This window comes from Strigops habroptila, chromosome 7 (assembly GCF_004027225.2).
Source record: "Strigops habroptila isolate Jane chromosome 7, bStrHab1.2.pri, whole genome shotgun sequence".
NCBI classification, from domain to species: domain Eukaryota; kingdom Metazoa; phylum Chordata; class Aves; order Psittaciformes; family Psittacidae; genus Strigops; species Strigops habroptila.
This window is the reverse complement of record NC_044283.2, coordinates 56,878,087-56,905,286: the sequence shown is the minus strand read 5'-3', so window position 1 is coordinate 56,905,286 and position 27,200 is coordinate 56,878,087. Positions and strand designations below refer to the sequence as shown.

Below are 27,200 nucleotides of genomic sequence, written 5' to 3'. Positions count from 1 at the left end.
ACTGTGCTGAAACCCACTAACATCTAACGTACAATGATGCTTACTGGAATAAAATGTTAATTGTATTTTAAGAGAAACTAATGTTATCAGGTGAATGACCATTGCACCTAGATAAAAGAAATAATTCAGTTTCTACATTTCATGGTCTATCTAATGCTTTCTCCAGACCAATTACTTTGGTATTTTTCACTCTGGCAGAAACAACAGCTAATGGCTCACCATTTCATCCTTAGTCCCACAGCCAGTAAAATTTTCCACTTCTGATCAAAAAACCCAAACCAAGCCAAAAACTAGTTTCCTTCACCCTATGTGCAAAACCCAAGCCATGAGCCCAGGACCTTCAATCCAGCTTTAACTTCCACCAGGACAGGTCCTCAGTTGGAGCAACCCAGAGTAGCACAGGAAGAGATGCTGATTTGCATGAGCAAAGGGGCTGGCACCTCTCCATCCCCTGCCTCTCTAAATAGCTGAGTTTCAGGTCCCTTTTCAAAGACAGCTAAGGCATCAAAGAGAAAGATCCTGCTACCGCCTCTGTCCTGGCTGCTGTTATAGACATTTATATTACAAACATCTGTAGATACAGACATCATGTTTATAGACACCTATGCTGTGGATTTTAATGTTTTTCATGCATCTGCAATTTCTCTTACTGTGATTACATTCCTGTATGTGCAAATGTTTGGGATCTAACACTTGAGACTTCTCAGTACACCTTCAGGTTCCTCCTTCCATGTGACGGCAGATTTCTTTTGCAGTCTGAATTTATGCCAGAAGATTTAAAAGTCAAATTCATGCTTGTGATTAAATCAATACCTGCACCTGTTACCATATAACCAAATAGTTATATTATCATTACTGCACCTATAAAGATAGGTTTAACTGAAGAAAATGAAACCTGTATCAGAAGAGTAACCACAAGACAAGTAATTCTGGTTCCACCTCAAAAGCCTGGTATACTGCAACTTTTCACTTAGTTTCTAATTAATAACATTATTGAATGTTTTTTCTCCTTTGGTGACTTCAGAGTTTGGAGAAAGACCTGCATTATTCACCAAGTCACACTAAAGGCATGTGAAATTGCAAATGGCTTCAAGCAGTAGATTAATTTTAAAGAAGATACATACATTAGTTAAAACAGAAACACTGTTAGGAGAAGAAAAAAAAGAAAAAAAACCCCAAAAACAAAAAAACAACTTCACTGTATTATCTCTTCATATTTTTGTAGAGAAATTATATACTTTTAGAAAAGCTCAATACCCAATGGCTCCCCTAAGGGTACATTTACTGTGGATATTACACATCAGTCAGAATTTAGCTAAGTTATAACTTGTCTGTTAGGCTGCAGTTTTTAATATCCCAAAGTGTACCCCAGTTTGCATGATAATGGGTTTCAAAACTCTTTGTCCCTTGAGGACTAGTAGTTGCAAACCATGCCTGGCACAGTTAGGCAAACAGTTTGGGCCCAAATTTGCAGGTGCTTCGAAGTGCTTCTGAAAACTGAGTCCAGGGAATGAAAGGTCCTTGGACTATGTAGCATTAAATGCCATTTCAATTCTGAGATCTTACATGGGATTCAATGATGCACAGGCCCTAAATAGTGCAACGGGGTAAATTTTAGCCCCAGGATTAAATCCAAACACCTTGCCAAAACCGAGCCAAATCCTAAAACGCAGGTTCATTTATGGAGATCATCTTCTCTTGAATGAGTTTTCAAGGTATCTCTTTAGTAGATGGGGACTTTACACTGGTCCTTTTCACATATCAAACATCAAAAGAAGAACATAATCTTCAAATTAACTTGGTAACTGATACACACTGTTTCTTCACATCTTCTACCTCCCAAGATGAACACCTGAGGTAAATGCCAGGTCTTAGGCCAATTTACAGTCTCTGTTACCTACCTTCATTTTTAATGCCTCCAAAACCTGAGACACCTTGATGTATAACTTGAAATGAAAGAGGTCACACAAGAGAGAGGAACCCAATTCAAGCACTCATTGGTCACAACAGAAAGCAGGGGCCCATTTTTGTAACAAGAGTCCATGGCTAACCCAAGCAACCAGATTTATCTCATATGAAAAGTGGTGATCTTTCAGGTGGTTCCTACCCTAGTCCCTAAAAGATTAAATGCACCTCCTTGAGCTTGACAGCAGGACATGACTTGAAGCCCAAGGTGGTCACAGAACTAAGCTGCTTCCAGAGCTTGCTGCCTCCTAGCTGGACACAGGGTTGGGGTCACACAAGGTGAAACCCAAATTACTATCTAATTCTCTTGAAGAACGTGTTCTTTCTTTAACAAAGCTTTCCTCAGACAATGACTCTCTAGACTTCTAATCTTTGGACCTAAGATACTAGGAAGTACCCTAAAAGTACGCTTTGCTAAAGGCAAAGAGAGCAGGATGGATGCTGTCATTTTGTGGACACCAGTAACCTGATGCTTTTAATTACCAGCATCCCCACTACAGAGAAGTGTTCATAGCTGAAAGAATACAAAACAGGAAAAAATCTCCAATTCATACTCAGAGAGATAATCTGCATGCAATTTGTAGAAGCACAAGGATAATGGTTAATCTCTTACTTCTGATCTATGTAATAGCTCAGGAGATATGCCTGGTTGAGACTGGGATTGCAATGCACCAGTGTGGTCTAAGGCTTCAAATTTTACTGTGCCCCAATACCCTGTTCTTGCTGTAATTACACTGTGCTAGCACAACTTAGGAGAAGAAGGGGTACATGCACACTAAATTCACCTAATTCAAGGCCAACTTTCCTCTGAGCATCTCCTGGAGGAAGTTGCAAGGAGAGAAACTGCAAAGAGAAAAAACTAGGGAAACCAAGCTGCTTCTATTTCACAGCAACTAGCTAACATCAACTGATCCACCCATAAGAATCTATTGCTTCTTGCCACAAATCTTTTGATGAAGACTCCATGATATTTAGCTACACCTATAAAATGGTATTATAAGAACAAATAGCAAGACACCAGCATTACTGCATGTACAAAATCATTACTTAAATCGTTATGCTAACTTGCGTTATAAAAATATATCTATAAATCTACTTCGTTATTAAGACTGATTACTGATTGTTGCTGGGTGAGATATGAAAACAATAAAACGCATAACTTTAAAGCATTTGTATGCAGCCTTTTCCTCTTAATCAAAATATGGTGCTAATTGAAAGCAGGGCTCAACACGTATTCCTCAAAGGACAGGGGATGCAGCCAATGAGAGCTTTGCCATTCACAAAATATTTTGCCATCGCAAAATATTGCTAAGACTCACTGAAGCGCCTACCTTTGTGGAGGCAACCCAGGCAGGGGTAGAAACATCGCACCTCTGCGCTCCTTTCTGTATGCCCTATCGCTGACTGCAGAAATGTTTCAAAAAAATTACTGCTTTCACCACACAAACAAAAAAAAAAAACTTCTAAAAAAAGTTTAGCATAATGAAGCTATGCCATAACACATATAATACATCGAAATTGTGACCGGATTACCAGCAGAGCCTAAAGACATCACAGAATCTGGGTACTAAACTGTAGAGCCTTTGGAGCAAGACTACTTTGGCATTCCTCATGCGCACACCACCTCATATACAACAGACCCAGAATATTTAATGGAATCTATCGTATGTCACTGCCATCTCCAAGCACTGCATAATCTTGGGCAAGACTCTTAAATGCACATGATTTCAATAAATAAATTGGATTCTTGCCATTTGCCTTCTGTTTATGGAGTTGTACAGACATACTTTCGGCTCCTAGCAATCATAGATGTGAGATGTGTACCCTTAAGGAGCAGAAGCTGCCTGCAGATTCACAACTTGCAGGCATGGGACTTTAAGTAAACATGACCAGATATCACAAGAGAAAACTGCAGGTGATAGAACCGCCTCCACCACTAGGCAATCTTAAAAGTTATACATGAGAATAATGGCATTAGGGGTAGCCAACCTCCAGATAACACGAGTTAACTAGGGTGCAGCATGGTCACTATTGGAAATGCCCATTGTTCCACTGGTGGGATGTAGAGAAATGAGAAATGTCCTTGCACTTCAGTTTTTGAGCAATCCTGTTATTTTCATTTATTTTGTGATTTCCAAGAAGACTTATCCTACACAACTGTAGAACATGGAGCACAGTCATCTCGATGGGAGGGGAAGTATTACCTCCAGCTTGTTCCTTCAACAAACACATTCAATGGCTTATCAGGAACATTGTTATATGAGAATTTTAAGGACTCTCTATATAACAAAGGCTACAAGGGCACCATGCTCTGTAACATTACTGGAGATAATTTTTTGCCCTTGAAACCTGAACACTTGCAAAGACTCACCTGTATTTTGCAGGAACTCCAAAGCCAGACTCACACACATCGTGCAAAATCCCCTTACAAAAGCTACAGACTGTTTAAAAAAAAAAAAAAAAAAAACTATTAAAAATTGGCCTGGCAAGACTGCCCATGGCCATAATTCACTGTTTGGGAAACTTCCTTCCAATTGCCAGGCCTACCATACATTCATTTGTACTTACAGCTGCATCAGCCACAAGTTCTGCACAGATAGTTCCTGTTCGGCTGTAACTTACCCTGATCCCAGAAAGGGAGAGGTAAACATTAGGGCATGATGGTTTGCCTGGGCTCAGAGAAAAGGGCTCTCTGCCATCCCTAGCAGATGCTTGCACTCAAGGCTGAGGTGCACCGAAGACGAAGGATTGCCAGAGCAGGGAAGAGAAGCATGCAGTATCTTGCTATAGGGCGCAGATCCACAGGGAATTGCAATACCTGGTTTTGTTTTTCTAGAGCCTCTGGAAATCAAGATACTGAGATTTTCTCAAAGCTGGGGAACAATTTGTGGTTAATTAAGACCAGAGACAGATTCCTTCATGCCATGGCAGAGCCGTAATTTCCTTATATTCCATTAGAGGTTTAGTTGTGAAGCGTAAGAATAAATACTATTGACTCACAAGACTCTTATTATAAATTCACTCCTAGCAAGGTGATAAGGACTCCAGCTCTGGTCCATCAAAGTGCTTTGGGAAAATGCTTAATTTTAAGCACATGAGTACTACTACTGCTGTCAGCACTTTGCTGGATCACAGCCACAGGGCTCAGCATTTTGCAATAGAATCCTCATTATTAAGTGCATTTATCAGGTTAGCTTCCAGAACATTTACCAGCACCTCTCCTATCATTAGTAACCTAATATCTTATTTGCATGTAAGCAAAAGCTTCCTTCTAAAAACCACATGCCATTAAAAACAAAACCAAACCATAGCTACTGAACAAAATGCATAAAACATGCATGTTCCTGCTCCCTCCCATAACTCATCTTCTTAATTCCTACACTGGTTCCTCCCTTTATACAAGACTTGCTGCATGCTTCTTCCACCTGCTATCAAACTCTAAACCCAGTAAATTTACTGACCATTTTTAAAGTGTGTGGGAAATTTCCTTCTCTGCCAAGCCTGTGACTCTGTATAATACACCAATCAGTCTTGCTGATGAATTCTAATATTAAAGCCAAATTACTAAACACTCCAGTGAAATCAGAGGCAGCCAAATAAATTCCTTATGTTTCCACTTGAAGAACAGCTACTGAAGAGGTGCAGCAGGTCAGAGGGAAGAATGGGCAAAGTCCTTAACTCCCATAGTACCTAGTTTTGGATTTCCAATGGTACTTGGTCTCTCCTACCACCACTGCTCTTCTCTCACATCTTACTCATAAATGGGAGAAAAGCACAAGCCCACTACCTTTGACAGGACCCTGAGCTGGCCACAGCTTTGCAGAACCATGGTCCAGACCTCTTCCATAAGCAAGTCCCCCCCACCCCCAACAATGAAGACCAGAAGGCTTGAAATAAAATTCTTAAAGATTAAAGATATCAAGCAGCTTATTTTAGAACAAAACCCTAGAATAGTAAACCATCAAAGTGACTAGAGCTGAAATGGAAAGGTTTATGTGCCTGTGGTTATATATGTCTGTGATCCATAGACCCATTCCCACCCTGTCTTTGGTTTCAGAGTGACAGTGACTTGTCTGGGAACAGGCAAATGCTGCCCAGGCTATCACTGTTTTTAAGGGAAATGGCAAACAAATAGAGATAAAATCTAATAGATCTCATCCTTGCTGCCAACCCAGACATCCCGCCCAGTGTTTTCGTAGTTAAGTGTGACCACGGGTACTGTTGGCCCTAAAATCTCAGGTTCAAGCTTTGAAATGAAGCTAACTAGCAAATTCAGCACAGATCAAAGTGCACTACAGGTGCTTGGGAAAACATTTCTTGATATTACCAAAGGCAAGTTGGGCACATTCAGCTTCCTAAGAAGTAACCTTTGGAGTGTGAAACATGGGAGTGTGCAACGCCCCAGGACTAGGGGGCAAGGAAGAAGAGCTGCAGCTTCAACTTGGGGCTTCCGAGGAGGCAGAGAAGTGATTTATCAGGGCCTGGGGAGAAGGGGAAAGTGCTCAAGGGAGCTATCATCTCCATACTCTGCCCCATTTTGAATGTCGGAAAAAACATAGTGCATTTTGAGGGAATCAAAAAGGGAACTGGAGAACAACGACAAGTTGAGAAAGCTATGAACAAAGGCTGAAAGAAGCAGACTGTTCAGTCCTGGGGAAAAAGAGACTGAAAGAGGATATGAGCCTCCAGATAAATAAAAGGCTGCTGTCTCTGGAGCAAGACAAGGACAGAATTAAATTCAGGAGCAGCTTTCTAAGGACAAAAATAATGAAGCACCTGGAAAAATCACCCAGTGAACCTGTGGCATCTGTGTCTTTGGAGGTTTTAAAGCAGGTTAGATGAGCACAGCCTGAGATCCTTCCAGATACACAGCTCTACAAAGGCACCTTGGGCATCATAAGGTGAATGATAAAAAGAGAAAGGATCTTGAAAGGCAGAGTTCAGGGAGACCTACAGTTTGTGCCATTTACCAGCCTGCACGTTTGTGCCAGGAGATGTTTAAGGAAAAGCCTAAATTGTTGAAAGCAGCTAGTTGCACAAAAGGATGACACTGAGATAAAAGCATCAGACCAGAGGAAATAATACATTGCTTCCTGGCTCTGCCAGAGACTGGTAGCATGACCACGGGCAAGTCACTTCATCCTTCCCTGCTGTTATCTGGGCAATGAAGATAATGGTAATGCCTTTATCCATTTTGACTTGAGGGGCAGGAACTAGCTATTCAGATGCTGCCACCACAATCTTTGCTATGGCCTGCAGGACTGCTGTAAGGCAAATAAAGAAAAGGAGGAATACCTGCAAGCTTTACTCCTGGCAGACAGTTTCTTCTATCTGAATCACAAGCAACTTGGTGACACCATGCTGAGCTCAAACATGGAACAAAAACCCTACATAAGTGACAAAAAGGAAAATTACAGGGAAATTTGTGGAAAATGCTTATTTTCATAATTTAGTAACTCTCTCCAACTTCTGTTTCCAAGCAGAAGCACTAGTTATGTGCTTAAAGATGAGCACTGTGTAAAACCGCTTTGTTGAGGTGAAACTGTAGCGATTGCAACCAAGCAACACAAAGCCTGGGATGAAGAGCAGTGTTTTGAATGAGATAAATGCAGCTGCATGTGAAAGCATGCCTCTTGACTCTCCTGCCCTGTAGAGGCATTACCTTCCTGCAGGAAGCAAATACAGACCCTCCTCTGACAAAATACAGCAGGCTTTTCCAGTCCAGTTGGTTTCTGAAGGGGTTGAAAAGGATTTAGAGACAAACTCAAGAATACTCCAGAACACTTCTGACATGAAAACCCAATTTACAGCCCGTACAGGGACTCTTTAGTCTCCTTTTACTGCTGATCAGGTATATCCTAAGCACTTGACCACTCAGCTGGGTCACCACAAATTCTAGAGGTCAGGGCAATGCTACGGGAACAGAAAAACAGCCCAAGCATCTGAGGCTAAAAACTAAATGGTCCTAACAGACATTTCAGATGTTTTAAATTGCAGCTGTACATACAATGCATAAATCGACACATCTTTAGCTTCTCCTCAGCACCAGAACTCTGATCAAACAGGTTTCCGTTTGCAACACCCTGCTTAATGCAATCTGAAGAGGTTGTTGGCTGATCCTCCCATGACACTATTTTTCACTGCTTTGTGGATATGACTGATCAAAAATCAGGCAAGATATAAACATACAGGATAGCAGAGTGGGAATTTTCTGCCTTTTGGGCTTGCATTTCTGATAGTGCCACTCTCTGAAGCATCAGTGGAAAAAATGTACCACAAATCCACATTTTGGATCCATCCACCTCCTGGCTACAAAACAAAACCAGTTACAGTCTCATCCAGCATTCCCGAGAACTCATTATAGAAGGATGGAGACGAGACCAAGTTTCACTGCATCCAGATTCTTCTTTAGGTTCACGACCACTTCAATAGGGCTACAGATCTGTTTTTTGCAAGTTCTCCTTATACTGATTACTCACCTCCTCTCAGCTTTGCAACTGCTAGAAGAGAAAAGGGGATTTCAATATGATCACTTACTGGGGTTTTCTCCTTCAGAGGAGTTTCTTGGTTCTCTTCTCCAATTTGGACAAGAGGATGTCTTAGATAGACCTAAGCAAGTGCCCTACTCCTTCCAGCTCTTTCACCTTCATTCACCTGTTCAGCATGTGGACTAGTCTACCAAAATATTTAGTAAGGAAATAAAATATGTACATGCATGTCTCCATACACGCAATACATAAACCACTTCCCCATTTGGTATTACAGTGCACATTTATGACTCCCCCTTCATGCTGCAAGTGCTCATCCAGTGGGTGGCTCAAACTGTACTTTGAAGATGGTTGGAAGTAGCCCAAGCAAGGCAGGCGACAAAATGAGGGTGGCTACTAATGCTTAATGCACAAATACCAACTGCTCACAGGCATTGCCTGCATCCTTCATAGGTCTGTGATTATGTTAGCTCCCAATTGCTCTTGGATAAAAACAGTTTACAGCACCACTGAGGGCTATCCACCCAGCAGAGGTGGGAGTTCATAAAGGTTTTCCTTCAGAAAGCAACTTGAGTCCTCCACAGGGCTGTCATCTCAAGATCAGATGTGTAGAATAGTTTGTCTGCATGGGGCCAGGGATCTAGCTACTTAGACTGAAGAGCCAGATATTGAACCCTACAGGTTTCTCCACTATTCTGTTCCCCAGGATGTTGCCTAACAGGATGACTTTTCTCTCCCTAAACGTGCCCTGCATAGATGTGAGATGATAACAGTAAGCAGCATTAAAAAAGTGAATGATGAATAGTATGCATCAGGCAGGATGATTAAATAACTATGTGTAGATTCTGGGGTATACTAGCTTCTCCGCCTTCTGACATGATAATTGATCATCCTTAATCTATGGCAGAAAGAAAACAAAGATTACCTCCTCTCAAACAATTCAGCTTCTATTTGCCTTTGTTTATTCCACCTCCCCACCCCAAGGGGAAAGCCCATTAACTAGCTCTAACTGGTTTTAATTCAGTGGTATTGAAAATGGGATCCTAGGAATGCACGTAATTGATCCTTTTTTTAAAGGACTGCCTTCCAAGGACTAGCAAAGGTGAAACATTCACATTATCAAGGTCACTCCAGTAAATGCAAGAGTAAGAGACTTGGGTTTGCATCAGGATTCAATTACAGTGAAGTATTCAAACGTTGATAGATTGCCCCCCCAAAAATGAGAATTACTCTAACAGAGCTACACACAGTTAAGTGGGCTTAACAAAAAGAGAAATATTTAAAATGGTTTAGTTAAAAATCCGTACAAATACACTGGACTGAACCAGAATGTGTTTTATGCTCATTTAACTTGAATTCTCAAATTTATAGGCAGCAGGTAAACCAAGATAATCAATTTCAAATCAATATACCTAGATTTTAAGGTCAGAAGAGATAATTTAGCCCTCTCACAAAACACCACAGAGTTTTCATCTTTCTTTAAATCAACAATGATTCACCCTGGGGCCAGTTTACCAAGCTTCACCATGCAGTGACTTGCTGGAGTACTGCCCATCTTGCCCTGTGTCCTTAATTACAAACCCACATTTATATCTAATAGTGATGTATGTTTGGGTAAAGAAAAGGCACAATTTGAAAAAGGGGGTAAACTTGGTAAAAAAAAAAAAAAAATAGAATCAGAGATAACTCAACTTTGTTCTAGAGATAAGTAGTGAGGACAAAAAGTATAACAAAAAATATCAATACAACAGTTACTTGCTGAGAAGCTGAAAAAGAAAACAGGAAAGGACAGTTTAAATACAGATATACACATATGCACACTTCCATGAGTCACCTGGGGGGGAGGGGGGGGCGGATCAAGAAAAGCCTTAAGTAAGGATGTATGATTCAAGTGTGTTTTTTAAAGTTGAACATCCCTTGAAGATCGTCAATGAATTTCCAAGGAATTTGGCAACATTTATCAGCCTATAAAAATTATAAAACCAGCCTGCTCTTTAAAAAGCCTGCAGATACTAAATTATCTGATCAGTGCAAACTGTCCACACACATTTTTATACTGTTTAGCACTACAGTGTACAGAATTCAGCTCCGTGGATTACCCTTCCATGTGCCTTTTCCTGCCAGTGATAAATGCATCTGAGAAAAGTGGAAATATATTTTTTTCAGTGTTATCATCCATTCAGATGTTATATGGCTAAGAAAAAAAATCCCAGCCAGTTGTACAGCTGCCAAGCAACTGCTTGCAGAGACATGTATTACTTCATACACAGTCGCTTTATTGTACTCCAACCAAAATTACTCAAACCATTAATGCCCATCTAAATTCTTGTGCATAGCTCTGATAAGAACTTCATATTACTTACTTTCTCCTGCTAAATGAAAGGCATGCCAACCATGTAAGCACATCTTACCTTGTATCTCAAGAACGATACCACTATCATCCTTGCATGGTTTCCAGTGATGCTTAGTGTTCTATCTGCTGCATAAATATGGACCGCAAGTTCCCACTGGCATCACTGGGGTGCTGCTAATTTTAAAGCTGCTGGAGCTAGCTGCATTCTTGTTTGTTTATTCTGAGACTATGGCCTTTAAAGCCTAGATGTGACATTTAAAGGACCATTAAATGCCATATCCTCTCTCAACCATGAATCTTGTCTAACACAGCAGTATATTATAATCTCCATGATCTAATTCTCGAGATCATCTCTTTATTGACAAGACCCAGAATGGTTACTATGATAAAGCTCTGAGAACTCAAAAAATCTCAGTCGCTGACCCAATAATAAATCTGATGCTCTCTGCTTCATCTTTTCTTCAGTAAGGTACGTCAATTCACATACTACAACTATATACTGTATGAGCTGGACAAAGGGATTTTCATAAAATTGTGGAAGAAAAAGACACTGCATTCTTAAAGGAATGAAAATCAAAATTATTACAATTCCATGCACCAGAAGAACTTGCTTTCTGAGCACCCTGGGAAAATTTTATGTTTAGAGCCAAAATTTCTAGAGCCCAAACAGAAACACAAGCAGCAGCTGTGAAGACATCCAGAGGAAAAAGTGGGAAGACCAAATCTACCTGAGACATCAGGCCATACCTTGCATTTGTCCACATGACAGATTACTCACCGACTTCATTAGAAGTAGCTTCCATGTTACTAAGACAAGAATTAGATCCACTGGGGAAGAAGAAACATTATATATCCCTCCAGGTACTGAATTAGCCAAAGCAATGAATGAAACAGAAGACCACTTGGAGCGATGGCCAGCTGCAGATTAACACAGAAAAAATTTCCTCTTCCATTCTGGAAAAGATCTTATCTATAGTCTTGTACTGTTCAGCAGTCCTCATCAGGAACAACTCAGATACACACCCTAATCCTAACAATCCCTAGTCCTGTACTCCTGCACAGAGCACTAAAAAGTAGTCAAGAAACATAGGGGAAAAGAGGACAACACCAATGAACTAAATTAACTTTATGGCTCGACCATGACTCCAGCAAAGCACAGTGCCATCAGACCCTGGTGACTTTTGGTCTCTTCCTGGCCCCGCTGCTGAACTGTTGGGTAAAATCACTTCAGTCTCTCCTGCAGCCTGTAAAACGTGTGGGAGGAACGTTCACATCCCTTGCAAAGCACCACAAGGTTGACAGTAAACATGTTCTGCTGAAGTGCAAACAACCTCATCTTTGGTGGTAGCTTTGGGCCTGTGGTTGAAACAATCTCTCACCCGAGATCCTCCTTGTCCATCCCTTCCTAAACAAATTTAATTAAAAAGTCCTAAGTTCTGAGCTGCTAATGATGGTCTTTTACTGAAAATACTCTTCCCTTGGCAAGGTGTTCCTGCCTTATTCCCAGACACACCTTCCAGTCTTGCTTATTTCCACAATAAGCTGCTTCTACCTATACTTTATTTGATGGGCTGACAAGAGAACAGGTTTAATTTCCAACAACAGTTTTTTCATTTAAGACTGCAGAGCCCTGTGCCTGTGACGTGTAGCTGGGGTTATTTCATAGGCAAGCCTCTTCCCAGTGGCTCCCAGGAGTCCAGGTTTCTCTCCTCCAACGCTGGCACACAGAAACACCCCGCACAACAGAGTTCAAATGAGATCAACACTGCTCCCTCCTGGCCCTCACCAATTTTGGTTGTGCTTTTGTTGGTTTTTTTTCTTTCATGTATGTATATAAAACAGGCAGCGGTGAATACTGCAGCCAGTCACAGGGAAACCTCTGGAAATGCATAAATATCAGGGACCCAAAATGTTACAGTAACAGGGCTATGGGAAACATCTGGTGCCTCTCCAAGCGCTCTCCTACCACTTGACGGTGGTGATAGGAGCTTCTCTCTGACAGACTCTTGTCTCCTAAACTTGACTAATCTATGTGCAGCATACAGCAAAGCTACAGATACATCTTAATGGTCTGAAGTGCCAGCTCCCATGATAAATATATGCATCCTACATGCAATTATGCCTGTTTCTTAATGGCATTAAGATGGCTGCAAGATACTAATTACCAAATAAGAATTTTGCAATTATACTCCATCATACCTTACTCCTGACACAGCTACTTTTAAGTAAACAAAGATTTTTATTTCAATATCACCAAAGAAAAGGGAATTTTCTCTGTTGATCCATTTAACTTTCCAAGTACGATTGTGGAATTACAGAAGAGCAAAATTTCCCATTTGCTTAAGTAATGTCAGGCCTTCAATGCAGCCATTTCACCGCTATTAAGAAACATTGTTAGCCTTTTTATTAATCAGTGGGAGGAATGATGTTATCTGAAATGAAAACAATATCACTAGGTAATTCCCGCTATTCTCCAGCCAGAATTTCAGTGTTTGTCATGAACTGTTTGCAGATTCACCTTTGCTTTAATTGACAACACCACAAGATCCAAGGTATTCCCCGTTCCCAACACTGATCTCATTAGACAAAACACATCTCTTACCTGCCTCGCCTGCAGAGATACTAGCAAACAGCTTACACCACAAGTAAAGAGTACAGAAAAGCTTCTTTCTGAGGCACTTGAGAGGGTTGTAATGAGAATTGTTCCAAAGCCACTGAGACACAGAGGACCATCCTTGCAGTGAAGCAAATGGCAAAGTCCCTGGTTGAGTACACTGAGAAGAGAATTAAGCCAGCGCTGAGCAATTTATACATCTCCCCTTTTGGTGTTACCTCCTGACATTAAAATAAACAGTCATCATGATCATCTGGGTAAGAAGCCAGTTAAGTGAGATTATAACAAGGATAATGTGAACTCAGTCCAAACCATTCTATGATTCTAAGTATGGGAACCTGCAGCATTAAACACAATTTGAAAAAGAATGCGCTAATGATAGCAATATTTTTCCACTGTTCATGCGAGCACAAAGATAAATGTGCAATCTGTCTCTGTCTGCCTTTTTGGAGTGCTGTTTTATGACACAGTTAATGATTTGGAAAAAAAAAAAAAGTAATAGCCTTGTACCGCAGCAATTGCAAATGATCTTTGCCTTCCATCTTGGAAGACGAGTAACGGAGGCCTCTGTTTGACCCCTTTATGTGCGTTTTGTTTATGACGGGGGGAGCAGGGAAGTTGGAATAAACACCTAAAATATATATGCAGTAAGTGTACAAATGATGCCCTGATGTACAGCTACCTTGTTTACCATTATCCTTAGCCACAGATTCCTCACCATGCTCTTAATACATGCTGTACATTTTTTCTTTCCTCTTTTTTTTTCCCCTTCCCTTCTAATTGGAACTCAGTCTGTGAAATGTAATTAAAGCTCTCATAAATACTGCCAGTGAGTGCACTTTTTTTCTTCCAAGTAACTACTAACATCTTCAAGAAGACCTCATCAACCCCTGATAGAAGATAGACTAATGTATCTTCTCACACATGCCACTCAGGATGGAGAAGTCAATCTTTCCGCCTTCAACATAATTAAAGTCACCCACATTATGTGCTTTTCCTTTGCCAATCCCTCCCCTTCTCCAACACATGTATCACCCTGTCATCAGTTTCTTTCCTTTCATCTGATTTATTCTGTTTCTAATCACTGAACAAAATCCAGTGCTTTTGCAAAGAGTTGGAGCAGTCCTAGGCACAACTTGCACCAGCCTTCCTTTTTCTTGGCTCCTCCCATCTTATATTAAAAGACAGCACTTTTAACTCTCCTTTAAGAGGAAGAATTTTCAGCAATCTAGAGAGTTTATTCATGCCTGCAAGTGAAAAAAAGAATACCCTCTTCCATTCAGGGTAAATGACTGAGACATTAACAATAAAATTCAATGGTACTTCAAAGACTCCTTTGGGCCCTAAAGAACGTGTAAGTCTGCCTAGGGACCAAACGAAGCCCAGTTATCCCAACAGGTGGCTTCATTTGGTCTGTGAAAAATAGCTGCTGCTTCTCTCAGAGAGGAAAACACTCCTGGATTCAGCAATAAAAATGTCTGACTTCAGGCATCTCTCAAGTTTTCAAGCACCCACATGGCAAAGGGAGAATGGGGCTGCTGTGTGTGCGAGAGCACTGCTCCGGTTGTAGCACCAAATCTCTCCTGATATGGAAAAGGGCATAGACCTCCCACGGTCCAACGGTTTAGGAGCCACATGCGTGCCCTGTCCCCAGAAATTCATCATTACTTCTACGAAGCAGTGTAGCTGGATCGAGAGATATGGAGGTAGGAGACCTGACAGCTCCTTGCTTCAAATATTTGGATATTCTCCCACCAAACCACCAGCACAGCAGCCCGTTGGGCACCTGCCTGGGGCTCAACCATGGGGACCAGAGAGCAGAGGGCTGCGTGATCCTGGGCCACAGCATCCTAGGGGAGGGCAGCCTGACATAGCTCTGTGTGGTGATGCCTCTCGCTGGGGGGCAGCCCCCTCACCAGCCACTGCAGATGCTGTCTCATCATCCAGGACAGGCAGAGAAACCAGAAGGAGCTGATGAAATCTTTGCTAAGCTCTCAAGAGGATAGACAAAGTGCCAGCATCTTTAGCACTTCATTACTGCTATCCCTTGATTTTGTAAAGTGCTTTTTTTGGACCCTCATCAGTGAATAGTTGCCAAGCCATTCTAAATACTATTACTGCCAAATGCCAAATAAAACTCAATGTATTTACTGGAGAGGTAGCAATTGCTCTCCTGCTGGATAGAAAGTCAAAAGGATCAGGATTTTAGTTACATTCAATCGCCTGGGCATGGGAATTTGCAACCACTTGGAATGGATAATGTCACATTATTAACAGCTCCGTTTTTAGCAGACAAAGCACGGTTCACCAACCAAATGTATTGCAAGCAATACTTTGCACTCAGTTGGACTTGGATCAAAGATTGTCTTTCCTGACTGATGGTGTAAAAGAGGGAAGGGAACTGCCACTATTAAAATTAAGATTTGAGAGCAAAAAGACCCCATGCCACACTTTTCCCCAAGCTATTCCTCATATTTTAGCTCACTAAACACTTTGGATAAATACTCTGCTAACTGATATGTCTATGAAACCACAGTAATACCCAAACCAATTCAGAAACAAACAAACAAACAAACAAAACCAAACCAACCCCCAACCACCAAGCCCATCTCCAATGGACTCTGACCAGCCTATCCTACCTGCTCTTAAAGTCAGTTTGGCAAACAGGTTAGGAAACATATTCAACGCAGGCCAGGGCTCCAGCCTTACAGGAAGGGCTCAGCAGGGGCAGAGGAGCAGCAAGAAGAGTCCCAGCCCTGGTGTGGGCCCCCTAGCCTGCCACACCACACCTCCACGCCTCAGTTTCCCCATCAACAAATGCCTGAAAACCTTCCTGATGAAAGGCAGTGCAAAAACTGTAGGCACTGAAATAACAATTTACTGACATTAGGCAACCCTTCCAATATTGCTGTATACATCAGGTCTGGATAAAAGAAAGCTGAGCCAACTTGCATTTATTTACTGTATATATTCGCATAATGACCATATATTTCCCTTCCATATTTTGTCCTAAATGCAGGACCGGACACTGTACCAGTTGAATTTAAAACAGCAGTCATCATTTGTTGACTAATATCAGAAGACACAGGAACGGTGTGAGGCCATGACAGACGCAAAATTGTTATTTGAACACGTGCAATACTTATCAACTGCCTGACTACTTAATGGTGATTTGTTTTGTTTCACAGAGATGTTCTGCAAGGGTTGCAAATAGCACACAAAGCCCGACAAGGCTATCTGACTCTGGCAGAAGTCCCCCTCAAAGCCACAGCCAACATTTGGAGAGAGTTTGGTGCATCACCTCTGCAGAAAGCACAAGGCATTTTGTCCTTCATGCACACCCAGCTTTGCTAGTTGCTGTCTGCAGTTTTGGAGAAGGCAGAGATGGGCCTGAGCCCTCATGTGCATCCTTGCTCAGTCATCCTCCAGCTCCTTTCCATCACAATGCAAGGACCAAGTCACACCTGGTACAAAGAGATGTACAATAAATTAAATTACCTGGTAATTTCTGCAACAATAATCTTCCAGTTTACTGAACTGTGTGAGACCACCTCTCTGTGGAAACTGCCCTTGCATGGCCTTGCGTTTAGAGGCTCACACCGTAAGTCTCTGGCAAGGTCAGCGAGTGATTTCATGCTCTTGGTGCCACCCCTCAAGAGAACAGGGAAGAACCACAGAGCTGCGTGGTTTAATGATCCAAGGCAGGAACCATTGTGAGGAAGGCAGAGCCCTGGATAACAGGATGATAGGATAACAGTGCAGTGCAGGTCAGTCTCCTGTAATAAGCCACACTAATGCTGAACTGTGTGAACGACAACTCAGGAGATAGCACAATTAATAATCTACTTGGCTGAGCACCACTTTCCCTCCTTGGACTGATGCGGATTGCACAAAGTTGTGAAGGAGCTATGAAGGCATTGCACACAGGGTCCTGTAAACCCTGCAAACCAAAGGCGGGAAGGCAAACCCAGTTTCCTGCTTTCACCTGATTCAACACTGCTTCCTTTCATCTCACTTGGGGGCACGGAGCAAAGATGCACAAGTTTTGCACAGCAGAATGCAGAAGCACGGTGGACAATTACAATGTGTGCTCCCAGGAAGGTAGCAAGCAGGTGCTGGTGCCCTCCAGTAGCATCTTCCACCTAATTCTGCAGATTTGCTTTTGAGGCATCTTCACCTTTCTCTGCAAAAGGCCATGCAGAGATAATGGGTCAGGACCAAAAGGCCTCTTCTCCTACTCAACTTACCACCATCCCTGGCCAAAACCTACAGGGTGGATTTTGCCAAATCCATAACAGATTTTGCAAATTTTTCCATCATTTTCCACAGAGCAGTGCTCTCTCCAAGGCTTGCCCAAGCCAAAGTGCTCACACAGGATCAGGCCAGTGTGCTCAGCACCTTTCAGCAAAGAGCAGTGCATCACCCTGGCTTGCTGCATTGCAGCAGAAAAACACTCACCCAGCGGTGCCACAGCCAGCGGGTGTCCTGCATCGATTTGCACATGGCCTTTGATCAGACCCCATATTCTTAAAAGTTATCAAGCCTGACAAAGCAGGAAAAGAAATAAATAATTACACTTTCCTTCTGGTGATTTCTATTGTACTGATCTAGCCGGAAATCCCATTAGTTACTCGCTTTGATCAGGACTGTTCCTCCAGGACCGTTCCTCCAGGACCAGGAGATGCAGAAAGCATTCCACCATGCCAGCAAATGAGCACATCTGAAGTGCGTTTTAATTAAAGCCTTCCAACTCTTCAGCTTTTTTCAATATTTGAATGTAGCTGAACTTTGGCCCAGCTGCTGTGGAAGAAATATAGTTTACTGCTGCACTGTCTGTCACCTTAGTGTTGCTCTTGGCTCTCCAGCTCGAGGTCTCCAGTCCATTCCACACCCCCAGGCAAGGAGAGAAGGGGCAGTAAATGGGGATAAAGCACTAGCCAGCCCCATCACTGCTATTATGTTAACCCTTTGCAAGCAATTACAGTGCCAGAAATAGCATTTCAGAGATCTTTCGAGGAATGAGCAAGGGGTTTGCTATTGAAATGGACTGTAATAGCAACCACAGCAGAAGATATGGAAAAACCTTCTAAGCCTTGCCGAAACATGCATTTCCAATTACAAGTAATCCAGGGGAGAAAAGCATTTCAGCTTAGTACTGTAAAATACTGATCAGGAACCTGTAGTTCATGCACATTTTGAGCTGAAGCTCAGTCTGGATACAGAAAAATCCTTCCCAAAAAGCAGAAACCAGCTTGCTCCATGGGTGCATCAGCAACTGAGGGGAAAAAACCTGGTCAAATGAACAAACAGATTAATTACAATCCGCATATTAAAGAGAGGTCAGGTTCAAGGCATAAGAAAGTAGGCAGGAGGACAATAGGGCCAGAAAACTGTCAGGTGGCCTTGCAGCACAGAGAGTCACCCTCTTTGAACGTGGGCCTGGCTAGCATGCAATTCAGTAGCATGGGAGCAAGAGCGAAATGCATTTACACCATCTGAGCTGTCACAGATATCCACGTAAAACAAGGGTGGGTAACCTTCATCTTCTACCCAGCATGTCCCCTGCGTGCTCGTACACACACAAACATGTACACGCTGCCACGTGCGTACTTACACCTCCATGCTCATTCAAATTCATATTATCAGCATGATGGTTGCATGGGAAAGGAGAAATGCCCTGTAAAGTAGCTATACCCTGAACGGTATTTCTATAGCTTACTCAATGCCCAATTACTGAAATGCAAATGTTGCAAACTACTCTGGCTTCTCCACCATTATATTTAACCTTTGAGGGAGATTACTATAAAGAACTTATTTGGTATGGTAAAGAAGCTGCAGCCAAAGAGCAAGTGGGATGCTTATTAAATGCTTACGAGTCCCCTGCTATTTCTCTAACAGGACTGGAAGTATTTTTACGTTGATTTTTTGCCCATTTTTGAGTCTTGGTGTCTTACGAGCACTTTCACAAATATCATCTATGCAAAGCGTTAAAACTATAAAACTATTTTTAAAGCCAAAATCAGAGAAATAACATATCAGACAAAGGAATTATCAGCTTGCAGACTGAGACTAAAGAGCTGAATAAGATTTTATTAGCAGTAAAAATTCAGAAGCTATGTTTATGTTAAAAAATAATCTATACATTGATGGGCCATTTCTGGGCAGTGAAAACATTTCAGATGCTTTACTTTTGCTCTCTGCCAAGTATTGTGCTCGGCACGATACAAAGAGATCTCCTTGGCCAAATAGACTGTTTAAAGTGATCACAACTAAATTAATATAAAATTACTTGGCAATCCTTTAAAAAGATGCCAGCAAAATGGGAAATAAAATTTTAAACCAGCACTATCACTCTTGCAATGTAACATCAGTTGTGCTCTACAAAAACACAAGTTTCTTACAGCTCTGACCTTGTGATTCTCTTAGCACATCTAATTGCAGCACAGACTGCTCTATGATTTTTGGAAAATATCAATATTTGCTCCTCATACACCTCTAAAAATCTAACTCAGGCTGCCCAATCTCTGCTATTTTACCCCAAGCCTGAATCTACATTGCTGGTGGTGATCCCCGTGGTTCTGGGACGTTACAGAGCAACCAGTGTCGACCCTGCTGGCTGCAGGACCTCAAGCAGAGTACTTTGGGCAGCTCTTGCTCCCTTATACCCAGCTGCATGGCACCACCTGTGTGGAGTCCATAGATAAATTTTCCCCAGGTGTAACCTGGATCCTGCCCCTCTACTCTGCTCTCATGAGACCCCACTGTTGTGTGCAGTTCTGGTGTCCTCAACATAAGAGGGACATGGAGCTGCTGGAGCAAGTCCAGAGGAGGCCACGAGGATGATCAGGGAGCTCAAGCACCTCCCGTACGAAGACAGGCTGAGGAAGTTGGCGCTGTTCAGCCTGGAGAAGAGAAGCCGTGTGGAGACTTTATAGCAGCCTTCCAGTATCTGAAGGGGGCCTACAAGGGTGCTGGAGAGGGACTTTTCATCAGGAACTGTAGCGATAGGACAAGGGGAAATGGGTTCAAACTTAAACAGGGGAAGTTCAGGTTAGATATAAGGAAGAAGTTCTTTACTGTGAGGGTGGTGAGGCACTGGAATGGGTTGCCCAAAGAAGTGGAAAATGCTCCATCCCTGGCAGTGCTCAAGGCCAGGTTGGACAGGACCTTGGCAAACACGGTCTAGGGCGAGGCGTCCCTGCCCATGGCAGGGGGGTTGGAAATAGATTATCTTAAGGTCCTTTCCAACCCAAACCATTCTATGATTCTATGATTTACTTTTCGTAGTTCATACAGCTATCTCACAAGCAGCATGCTTTGAAGAAAACTTACTCCTTTAAAGATATTTGTCTTGCTGCCACTGGGAGATGGTAAAATCTGCACCCTACTACACAACACAGAATAGATGTCATTGACTGAATCTCATCACAAGAACTCAGTGCCTTTCTCTTTCCCTTTTTTAGGAGGAGGGTGGATGAGGATGACTATTGCTTACTATTTTTATTTTCATCTATAAATAAGACATTTTAATTTCATGTCAAAATTGAAAGGTCTGCCTGTAGATGGAGGAAAACACTTTTTATTTCATCTTTTAATGTCCTCATATATCAACAACAGGGTTGTCATCAAGAATAAAAATGACCTCTAACTAAAAGTCATATTGTAATTTGGGGGATTTTTTTCATATTCTAAGGAATTCTTTCAATATTCAAGCACTTATTTCTAATACTCCAAGTATAACAAAAAGACTTATAACAAACTATGAAAAAGTAACAATTACCAACTGGGGAGTTATAAATAAAACTGTAAAATATTCAGCTGATCCATAATTCATTTGGTAGTAGACACCCAGCCATCTGGGCTGGGGTGAACTCACGACCCTGGAATAAGGCGGTGGATGAAGATTTTGTATTCAGAATAAATGTGCCCATCACACTTACACACGCACCAAAAAAATCAAACAATAAACCTTTTGTGCAACACTGGCTTTCAGGTTTTACTTTTTTCTGCCAGCATGTTTGGTTTTTAACTACCTATGATTGCATCCTCTGATTACACGTGATCACATTCAAAAAGAGCAAAATACTTCTTGAGGCTTATTACCAGCATACACACAGGACAAATGAAATTAAGCTCTCTCCCTGCCTGAACCCTCACCGGCAGCTCAATACTCATTTCTGTATCTCCCTGAACATGAAGGGCGTTCACAGCCAGCAGAAGGATCCTGCTGCAAGGTGCAGTTATGCTGCCACATGCTACAGTGCAGGATGTACCCAAGTTTAAATGGATACCATGGTCTTCAAGGCAGTACTAGTTTACCTCTGCTTATTAAAACACCCGTGTACTCACCCTCCTTGTATGGATGATTACACTTCGCTTTTAAGAGCACACTGTTCTAGGTTAGATGCTGCAATACCTGTGTTAATGCACTGGAAGCTAGCGCGGCATCTCTAAGTAACAGTGTTTTCCAAACAGATAGGCAACTGCAAGCCTTAAACCCTCTATTTATGCCACTAATAGCTCCTCTCTGACCAACATGAATTTAAAGCGCAGCTTAAACTATTAGACATACCAAACTAATACAGGATTGCCTGCAGCTGCTGAAATTTTCTTGGAGTTCATAAAATGATCAAATTCATGGGAGAAAAATCCATTAAGGGCTATAAAGCACAAAGACATTGTCCCTGGAGCTTTGAAAATGCTCTAAGGAAACATCAGTACATGTCTGCCTCGAGCTCATACCCTTTCTATGGTATCCTGACCATTGCTGAGGAGATGATGCACCTCAATGGATCAAGTACTGTTACGATGGACATTTGCAAGCAAGCCCTGCTCACCACCCTGGCTGTGAAAAGAGTCTTCCAAAACTAAGCATCTGCTTAAGCTTTCACAGGCCCTAGGTCAGCAGTTCTGGTTGAAAAGTAGAGCTGCGAAACCAGTCTTGCTTCTCATGTGAGATGCATGAGACACGCTCCATCTACTGCAGTATCCTTTTAGAAACTTTTTATTATTTCTGAAGAAAATAAGCAAACTGCCCCCTCACCAAGCCAAACCAAACAAGCCTGTGAGACTTGAAAGTTGCAAGAACCAGACCCTGAACCTTACAGGACTTGAACCTGTCCATTCCTGAAGGCAATCTCTGAAAACATGCTTTCCAGCACAGCCATCTTCTTGTCTCATTTTCTGTTGTTTTCTTCCCAGACTGTGCAGGGCTGCACTCTTTTGGTTTCAAAAGCATGCAGCTGCTGATATAAGATTACAAGCTGCCCTACATTGCAGGTTTCCTTTTCGGAATCACCTTTGGCTGCTTTTCAAAGACTGGTACATCCCGAGTGCTAAGGAAAACACCTTCTCCATTGTTCTCTCCCATTGCAGCATCCCAGAATGCACAGAGTGAGGATCACGGCTCTCAGCACACCTCCCTGTTCCAAGAGCTTTCCAGCTTCTCCAAGCATCCAGTGAGTTGCTGGGGTTTTTTTGTCAAGCAAGAACCTAGCCATGCTTCCCAGGCAGCAGCACAAGTTGCCAGGTCCTGTCCTCTAACACCTTTGCTTAAACCGTGTTGCTGCACCACAGGATGCAACTTGATCTCTGGTTTGGCCTCAGGCACACACAGACTTCTCGAGGCATTAGACACCTTAACACCTCCTCTGTTAGCAAGCAGTCTTGATCTTGATCTTTCTTGATCTTGATCTTTCTTCTCTTTCTCCCCCAAAAGGCTTAAAAATATCATACAGGTCACAGGAGGGGATTGAACACTGTCTCCTGATTTTTCAAACAGAAAACAGGCAGGCGGCTTATCTGAAAACACACACAGATAAGGTCTTTAAGCATAAAGGACTCTGTGGCATTTGGGATGCCAGCAGGAGAACTGCCCCACTCTCACACCCCCCACCTCCAGGCCAGCACCATGCCTGAAGCTATACCCAGCATGGGAGATGCTGGAAATGAAAAGCAAAGAAAATTGCTTGGTTGTTTAGGCTTAAAGTGAGTACTCTTGGCAGGTTTTAAGCCTAGAAAGGTTTTATACATGGCATCTTCTCCATGTACTCCTACGATGATACAACGGGTGTGCAGGCAACCATGAATCACAACTGATTTCTCTCTATGGGCCCATTACAAGATGCACTTCTCTGACCAAGACGTCATGGTAGGTGCTTTCTGTATACAGGGCAGATAAGACGAAAGGCCTCAAGGGAGATGCACATCTCTGTCTAGAGCAACAGCATTACTTAATCATCCAGTTTGGTGAAATCACTGAGAAAAAGATCATCACGTGGTTGTCACTTGAAAAGCAAACTTCAGTATTAGCAGCACACACAGACTGCTGTCTGGAAACCATCTAAATCGGTGGCAGTTCCAAAACTTGAGCAAAACCATGAATAAGAAAAGGATGGCTAACTTAATCCTATCATTACAGCCTATGAATTATTCACTGGGCTCCAGCCTATGTGCATGAGGCACACTTTTTAATGTACTGTGAGAGCGCATTACAGATGGCTCCCTGCCATCTGTGCTGGGAAGTCCCTTGGCATGTACTTTGCAGCAATCCCGCAGGAGAGAACCATACTTTGGCCAACCCATGTACTTACAAAGGGAATAAGGTCCTCTGCCTGCAACAGCTCTAGGGTAGACATGATGTAGGCCATTGCACTTTCTACCTCCCCTGGCTTGTGGCATTGCTCACCCTTTCTAGATACATATTCTCCAGCAGAAAACATCTGCAAAATCCCACAGAAACAACAGAAGTTTAGGGATTGCAAGAGGGTGACAGGGGAACTAGTCCTGTATCTGAAGCCTAAGGCCACTGCGTCTCACGTGGATGGTCGCATCCCAAGTACCGCCAGGTCCCAAGGGACTGATGGAGCAGAAACATGATGGAGTCACCAGCTGATCTGCCTCCTCTTGCGCACAAAACATTACTGTTTCCTTGATGTTTTTCCAAATCTGATTTCAAAAGTTCAGTGGAAAATTAAATCCGTCTGAAAAAGCTAGACTTACTGCTGGCGCGAATTTTTTTTCTCATTATTTTAAGTTGGGGAAAGAGAAAGGGGGACAAATTATTTTGAAGAAAACCACATTTTTTTCAGGAAGCAATCCCTTCAAGAGCCCAACCCAGAGATAGTTTTTGCTGCCAAAAGCTTCCATGTACAGAAAAGGTCATGCGCCCAGCACCCCACTGCCTCTGCATTCTCTGCAGTCCTGAAATTCACATGGTCTTTTTGGGACAGACAAAAGCCAAACCAACAAAACAAACCCTGGCATTTCTCTGCAGTGCTTGGTTAGTGAATACCTGCCAAGAGGACCTCAGCAGCCAGACCTATCCCACAGCATGCAATTTTTTTCATTTTCTGCAGCCAGCATTTCTTGTAGCAGGATTTCTCCTACTGCTGCAGTTGGCCTTGTGTCTCTACTTCTAGTGACTCAACTTTGTTACACCAGCCTTCATGAAAATATAATCATACCACCAGAAAACCTGTGCACGGGAAAGGATGAGCCCCCAGAGCTGTATCTGGTGGCAATTTCAGGTGGAAGATGAGTGGGCTGAGACTTCCTGAAGCCCCATGTGCCCTGCCTGCACTTCTTCGAGAGAGGACAGCTGAAGGTGAGACTCATTCAGAGATATCCAGCATCTTTGGGCATGGCCAGGCATGGACCACTTCACCTGTACGCTTCCATTACTTGCCTCAAAGGATATTTTTTGGAGGCGGCTTAAGAAAACAGATATTCACTTTCCATGCTTGACAGCTAATCTGATTTGCAAACTCGCCCCTCTATGGCTGCTTTATTTCTGGCGTGGACAAACTGATGATTACCCCTGGGAGTACTGAAAAAGCATGTTACTGGGAAGGATGTTTGATGCTACAGGTCCAGCAGAAAGGCCTGATTCTCCTCCTGAATGAGCAGTGGGACCAGCCAGAGACAACAAAATACAGTCACCACTCACACAAGAGCATACAGATGCAATTTCAACATCACACAGTGAATTAAACACTCATGGCTGGATCCATTAGTATCTCTCCTGATTGCAGCTCCACCAGGATAAACAGTGAGACTGAACCAGAAGCTACACTTACCCAATTGCCCTTAGCATAATCCACATTCATCACAAGTCTACCATTTCCTATAATGGACCTTTCAATACAAGGCTGGAGGAGACACCTGCACAAGGAAGATATTCTTGGCCTGATGAACAGGAAGACAGCTAACATGGATAAATCCTACTGCAACTTTGGGGAGTTTGGGACATAACTCATGAATTAGGACCATTTCCTCACAGTCTGCACTGATCAGCAATGCATCATCTCCCCTCATGCAACTACATTTACTGAGGTTTATGTGGATTTAACTCTGCATATCAGGGAAAATCCATTGCCAGCAATGAAATACTAATGCAAGCCCACTAAACAGGAAAATATTCCTTTTCCAACAATGGTTACTGGCAGCAGCCTTCACAATGGGAAAACAGTAAACAGTATTATGACCATGACATTCACTGATCTGCATTAAACAGGTGCCCTCAACAGGTGTCATACTGCCATCCACTGATGTTCCTCCAGAAGATTTCCGGCCGCATCTATGAGCAGCAACCCCGGCATGCCTTTATTTCCTCTCCACTCTAATTACCAGAACAGGTATCTGATGAAGTGTGATGCAATCACACTCTCGAGCTGCTGGCTGCCAAGCCTGCACATGTTCACCTGGTTAGCAGAAATGAAATGCAGCCCTGCTTCAGCTAGCAATTTTCTGCTCTGCAGTGAGGATCTGCCAATCTCCATCTACCTGTTATGCTGCATACTGCACCAGACTTTCTGGCTAAGCCCTGTCTGTCAGGGGAAGACAAGGGGTTTGCTTCAGTGATCTGGCAGCACAGTCCTCACGGCCCCAAACACCACTTGTTCACATTCCTGGAAGGACTCCACAGTGGAGGAGTGTCACTGGGGAGTCCTGAATTGCAGGAAGCAAGCCAGGTAGGCAAAGGTTAAGACCCTAAAATAAAGAGCACAATGGACAAGAGAAGGACAGACAGGTCTTCAGGGCTTACAGAAGCTATGTGATATGCCTGGTGTGTTGATGTGCATGGAAGGACATGCAATCATGTTCTTCCCTCCCATCACACCTCCAAATGACAAGGGACAATGGCAGCTCCCTGTCTCTGTCCAAGGCAAAAAAAAAACTCTTTTCAGCTGCTGGGCAAAGGAAGGACACACAGATTTGAGCTCTGGACAAAGGAACGAACCAGTCTACATCTCTGCCGGCACAGGGCAAAACCAAAGACAGAGTAAGCAATGACATGTCAGCCCTACCTTGTTGGAGAAGCTGTGACAGCATATCATATCTTACCAGCCTGAGTCCAGTCACTTTAGCATCACAGTGCAGAAGAGTGATTAAATTTCCTAAAGTCACTCAAAGCATTTTTCTTCAGGTAACTGTTTGCAAAGTTAGAACATTTTAACCATTGGCATTTGGAATTAAAATGAACTCTTAGAAATTTCCCTTTCTCAACAGGAAAGGCAACTGTTTTCTTTCTGGTTTAGCAGGTGGATATAGCAAAACACAAAGAAGTGGAGGGATCTCCAAGTAGCTTAGTATAAATGCAAAGAGCCAAAAAGCCTAAAAGTGTGTCCTGCTGGGAGGAAATATGCTGAAGACTGCAGTAATTGTAACCTATGAGAGACACAACCACCCGCACACATATGTTTGAAGATGCCACAGTCCAGCCCTCCATGCTGGAGACTTCCACCCATTTCAAAGGGAGGTCTGCACAGGGTCTGACTGG

The 27,200-nt window shown here is 42.6% G+C and overlaps 1 protein-coding gene across 16 annotated transcripts in view; it reads right to left on the bottom strand.

Annotated features, from left to right (window-relative positions):
• Nucleotides 1-27,200, bottom strand: part of EPHA5 (EPH receptor A5) — a 200,134-nt gene that overhangs the window by 57,849 nt on the left and 115,085 nt on the right. The gene's annotated exons all lie outside the window — the stretch shown is intronic.